At 46.6% G+C, this 5,923-nt stretch overlaps 1 pseudogene; it reads left to right on the top strand.

Moving 5' to 3' along the window:
• The first annotated feature begins 3,239 nt into the window (after window positions 1-3,239).
• LOC118897403 lies at window positions 3,240-4,093 on the top strand (annotated as a pseudogene).
• The last annotated feature ends 1,830 nt before the right edge of the window (window positions 4,094-5,923 follow it).

Below are 5,923 nucleotides of genomic sequence, written 5' to 3'. Positions count from 1 at the left end.
ACCTTTAGTCCAATAAAGGGGAGACTTTGTCCACAGGCCGGGGTCAGTTTCCCTTTTCCACCCCTGACTTGGAACTGGGGAGCTGACTTCCCTGGGTAGCTAAAGGCTACCTCTCCTAGGAAGGAGCTCCCTCAGACCAGAGCCTGCAGCCTGCCTCCCCGCTTAAGCCAGTCTCCTCCCTACTCCCCCCATCTCATCTGTTTCCGGCCAGGCCCTGGCAGTGACCCTGAGCAGAGAGGCAAAGGATGAGGGTGGGAGGCAGGACATTCCAGGTACTTCCTTGGCTATGGGGTGGGGGTGGGGTGTCTCCATGGAGGTGAGCGGTGGACCATGTCCAGATGGTTATCACGACTCCCAGAGTCCTCCCTTCCCTCACCCAGTCAGGCGTCCTTGGCTCTGAGCACAGTGAGGAAGCCTGGCAAAAGTCCATCACTCCTCAAAGGGGCTTCCAGAAAAGAGACAGGGGTTAAGGTTCCTGGGAGTGGGCCAAGAAGACTTCCCAGAGCAAGGATCAGAGAAGCTGGTTGAGATGACTGCATCTGGTTTAAGCCTTTATCCCCAGAGAGCTCTGGAGACAGAGAAGAGTAGCACCCACCCCTTCTTCACACCACATCACATCTGACCTGAAGGTATGACCAAGGCAGTCCAGGGAGGTGTCAAGTTATTAGTCAGTTTTCAGCCTCTTCATAACCTCACCCCACTGGCAACCTCAGCTGTCCATAAGACCCCCCATTAGTGACCCCCAGACCTCCCGTCTTTCGGTCATATGCAGGATTGGGTAGGGGCACACAGATCCTCTTCCTCCTCCCAAAGCTCCTGGAACTCCCGGTGCATTGGTGAGAGCTGGAAAAGACCCCCAGTGTCATGGTAATTGTCCTGGGAGCTGAAGCAGGATGGCAGTGAGCCCTGAGGAAGGATTTCCTGAGTAGCAAAGAAACAAGGTTTGGAAACACAGATTGGGATTTTTGCTTCTGTCTTCAGCCGCCCTGGGATCAACCCTCTCCCTCTACACCCCTAATGCATCACCGCAACCATTCTCAACCTCTACCAGATCCCCAGAGCCCCACGAAATGGTGGGGTGCCTACCTCTCTGTTTCTCAGGAACCTGAGTTTTCTGGAGAAGAGCCAGGGTGGGAATGGGGCTCTGGTTTCATCTCCCCTGACTCCAGTCTTCCTAGGGAAAGTTGGTTCCACTTGAGTTGGAGGGATTGAGGCTAAACAACCAGGCTGACAAAGGTCCCATGGAAGCGCCAAGCAGCCTGGAGCTGGAGGAGATGGCCTTGGACAGTCAGGTATCTCTCTCCAAGCCTGGCTTCACACTTTCTCTCCTCACAGTACACTGGGAGCTCACAAGGAAGGAAGCATGACAGTGATAGTATTATTATTATTTTATATTCTACAGCACTCACTGCTACATCTGGCGTTGTTCCATACACGTGTTAACTCATTCAATCCTCACCTTGTGCAACTTAATGAGGTAAGTAGAACTATCTATTATCCCCATTTTACAGATGAAGAAACTAAAGAGTAGAGAGGTGGAACCTGTCAGGAATCCAGCAGGAACAGTATATTGTCAGAGGGCTTCACTGAAGAGAGTTTAGGAAGGGACTATTTACAGAGGCGGGGCAGGGTCAAGGGATGGCCCAAGCACTAACAGTGGGCAGCCATTCCGTCCTCAGCCAGAGGAGGCGAGAGGAGAGAGCAGTGTTACTGGATGCAGTGAAAGTCCTGGAAAAGGCGTGAGTACCCAGACTTTCTTCCCGACCCCCTCACACCCGCCCTGCCTTCTGATTTCCTAGCTGTGCCTCCCACTTACCAAACCCACCTGGAAGCCAGAGGGCAAGAGGGCCCAGGTGATGCGGCCCACAGGTGTCAACCTCCCTGGGCACAGAGCAGGCGGAGATTGGATCTGGAGGAAATGAGACCACACGCCCAAGGGCCCATGTCTGGGAAGCGCTTGTTTGGAACACAGGTGATCTGGCCCGGGCGCCCTGCTCCCTGAGATGTTGCAAAGTGCTGCCTGGGAAAGGGGTTCAGGGCAACCAGGTTGGGGACAGTAAGCTGAGTTCTAATCCAGGCTTTGCTGCACTGCTCTGTGACCCTGAGTGAGACTCTGGGCCTCAGTTTCCCCTTTATGCAAGGTGGGTGCCTTTCTGGGACAGCCACAGTGCCCAGACCAGGCAGAGTCTCTGTTCCCACTGCCATCCTCCTTCTTGCCGCAAATAAGCCTGGCACCAAAGGCCAAGGCCCCAGGTGTGGAGACACTGAGGGCCTGAGGAGGCCACCCCCAGCTGCTGGGCGGACACACCCACTCCTCTGCCTGCTTAGGACTCAGACGTTCTACTCAGTGTTCCAAGGTGAGCCCCTTGAGGGCCCCAGTGCCTCCTTCTGATTTAAAAAAATTTTTATAGTTTAGTTTAGTTTTTATTTTATTTTTTTAATTGAAGTATAGTTGATGTACATTATATAAGTTACAGGTGTACAGTATAGTAATTCACAATTTTTAAAGGTTATACTCCATTTATAGTTACTATAAAATATTGGCTATATTCCCTGTGCTTTTTTTAAAAATTAATTAATTTTTTAATATTTATTTTTGGCTGTGTTGGGTCTTCGTTTCTGTGCGAGGGCTTTCTCTAGTTGCGGCAAGTGGGGACCACTCTTCATCGTGGTGCGCGGGCCTCTCACTATCGCAACCTCTCTTGCTGCGGAGCACAGGCTCCAGACGCGCAGGCTCAGTAGTTGTGGCTCACGGGCCCAGCTGCTCTGCGGCATGTGGGATCTTCCCAGACCAGGGCTCGAACCCGTGTTCCCTGCATCGGCAGGCAGATTCTCAACAACTGCGCCACCAGGGAAGCCCTCCCTGTGCTTTTTTTGTGTGGTTTTTTTTGTTTGTTTGTTTTGGCCACGCCATGCAGTAGGTGGGATCTTAGTTCCCCCACCAGGGATCAAACCCGTGCTCCCTGCATTGGGAGGGTGAAGTCTTAACTACTGGACCACAAGGGAAGTCCCTCCCTGGTTTGTATGATATATCCTTGTAGCTTATTTTATATATAATGGTTTGTACCTCTTAATCCCCTACCCCTATATTACCCCTCCCCCACCTTCCATCTCCCATCTGGTAACCACCAGTTTGTTCTCTGTATCTATGAGTCTGTTTCTTTTTTGTTATATTCACTAGTTTGTTATATTTTTTAGATTCCACACATAAATGATATCATACAGGCTTCTGCCATCTTTCCAGCCCTCAGTCAGACAGGCACGGAGACGCTTCTAGAAGTAACATCACGATGGCTGCCCAAGGAGAACCCCAAGTTCAGTTCAAACTTGTATTGGTTGGTGATGGTGGTACTGGAAAAACTACATTTGTGAAACGTCATCTGGTGAATTTGAGAAGAAGTATGTAGCTACCTTGGATGTTGAGGTCCATCGCCTTGTGTTCCATACCAACAGAGGACCTATTAAGTTCAATGTATGGGATGCAGCTGGTCAGGAGAAATTTGGTGGACTGGGAGATGGCTATTATATCCAAGCTCAGATGTGCCATTACAATGTTTGATGTAACATCGAGAGTTACTTACAAGAACGTGCCTAACTGGCATAGAGATCTGGTACAAGTGTGTGAGAACATCCCCATGATGTTGGGTGGCAACAAAGTGGGTATTAAGGACAGAAAGGTTAAGGCAAAGTCAATTGTCTTCCACCGAAAGAAGAATCTTCAGTACTATGACATTTCTGCCAAAAGTAACTACGACTTTGAAAAGCCCTTCCTCTGGCTTGCTAGAAAACTGGTGGGAGACCCTAACTTGGAGTTCATCACCATGCCAGCTCTCGCCCCGCCAGGGGTGGTCATGGACTCAGCGTTGGCAGCGCAGTACGAGCAGGATCTAGAGGTTGCTCAGACAACTGCCCTCCCAGATGGAGAGAAAGTGAAGCTGGACCCCAGCGTCAGAAGTCTAGTTTTATAAGCAACTGTCCTGTGATGTCAGTGGTGCAGCGTGTTTGCCACTTTACTATATAGCTAAGCAGAACATGTCCTTAATCTTTGGGATGCTGAAGGAGATGAATGGGCTTCGGAGTGAATGTGGCAGTTTAAAAAAATGCCTTCATTGTTTGGACCTGCTTATTTAGGTGTTTTGGAACACAGTTGTTTCCTCCTTGAGTTTCAAATATAAGACTGCTACAGTCACATCACACACACACACACAAAAAGTGATATCATACAGTATTTTTCTCTGTCTGACTTATTTCACTTAGCATAATACCCTCCAAGTCTATCCATTTTGTTGCAAAGGACAAATTTTCATTCTTTTTTATGGCTGAATAGTATTCCATTGTATATATATTTATATATATATATACATATATGTAGTATACATATAGTATAAGTAGTATCCATTATATGTATATAATGGAATATTATTCAGCAGATGAATGGATTAAGATTAACAGATGAATGGATAATATATATACCACATCTTAATCCATTCATCTGTTGATGGACATTTAGGTTGTTTCCATATCTTTTTCCATATCAATTGTAAACAATGCTACTATGAATATTGGAGTGCATGTATCTTTTAGAATTAGTGTTTTTGGTGTTTTCAGATATATATCCAGGAGTGGTATTTCTGGGTCATATAATAGTTCTATTTTTAGTTTTTTGAGATACTGTTTCCACAGTGGCTGCACCAATTTATATTCCCACCAACAGTGTATGAGCGTTCCCTTTCTTTTTGGAAAAAACATATTTATTTATTTATTTATTTAGGCTGCGCCGAGTCTCAGTTGCAGCATGCGGGATATTTAGTTGCAGCATGCGAATTCTTAGTTGCGGCATGCATGTGGGATCTAGTTCCCTGACCAGGGATTGAACCCGGCCCACCCACTGCATTGGGAGCTCGGAGTCTTAGCCACTGGACCACCAGTCCCAAGGGTTCCCTTTTCTCCACATCCTCACCAATGTTTGTTACTTGTGTTATTTTTGATGATAGCCATTCTGACAGGTATGAGGTGATAGCTCATTGTGGTTTTGATTTGCATTTCCCTGATGATTAGTGATGTTGAGCATCTTTTCACGTGCTGCTTGGCCATCTGCATGTTCTCTTTGGAGAAATGTCTATCCAAGTCTTCTGCCCATGTTTTAATCAGGTTGTTTATTTTTTTGATGTTGAGTTTTATGAGCTGTTTATATATGTTGGGTATTAGTTCCTTATCAGTCATATCATTTGCAAATATTTTCTCCCATTCAGTAGGTGTCTTTTCATTTTGTCAGTGGTTTCCTTTGCTGTGCAAAAGCTTTTAAGTTTAATTAGGTCCCATTTGCTTATTTTTGTTTTATTTCCTTTGCTTTAGGAGACTGATCCAAAAAAATATTGCTACTATTTATGCCAAAGAGTGTTCTGCCTGTTTTCCTCTAGGAGTTTTACGGTCTCTGGTCTTTTTTTTTTTTTTTTGGCTGTGTTGGGTCTTCGTTGCTTCATGCGGGCTTCCTCTAGTTGCAGCAAGCAGGAGCTACTCTTCATTGCGGTGCTCAGGCTTCTCATTGCGGTGGCTTCTTTTATTGCGGAGCATGGGCTCTAGGTGTGTGGGCTTCAGTAGTTGTGGCATGTGGGCTCAGTAGTTGTGCCTCGCAGGCTTAGCTGCTCCACAGCATGTGAGATCTTCCTGGACCAGGGCTTGAACCTGTGTCCCCTCCATTGGCAGGCGGATTCTTAACCACTGCACCACCAGGGAAGCCCACAGTCTCTGGTCTTACATTTAGGTCTTAATACATTTTTAGTTTATTTTTGTATATAGTGTTAGAGAATGTTCTAATTTCATTAGTTTACATGTAGTTGTCCATTTTTCCCAGCACCACTTATTGAAGAGACTGTCTTTTCTCCATTGTATATTCTTGCCTCCTTTGTCATAGATTAATTGA

The sequence above is a fragment of the Balaenoptera musculus genome, chromosome 6 (genome assembly GCF_009873245.2).
Source record: "Balaenoptera musculus isolate JJ_BM4_2016_0621 chromosome 6, mBalMus1.pri.v3, whole genome shotgun sequence".
In the NCBI taxonomy this organism is placed as follows: domain Eukaryota; kingdom Metazoa; phylum Chordata; class Mammalia; order Artiodactyla; family Balaenopteridae; genus Balaenoptera; species Balaenoptera musculus.
Note: the sequence above shows the minus strand (reverse complement) of the source record. Positions and strands in the feature narration are given on the sequence as shown.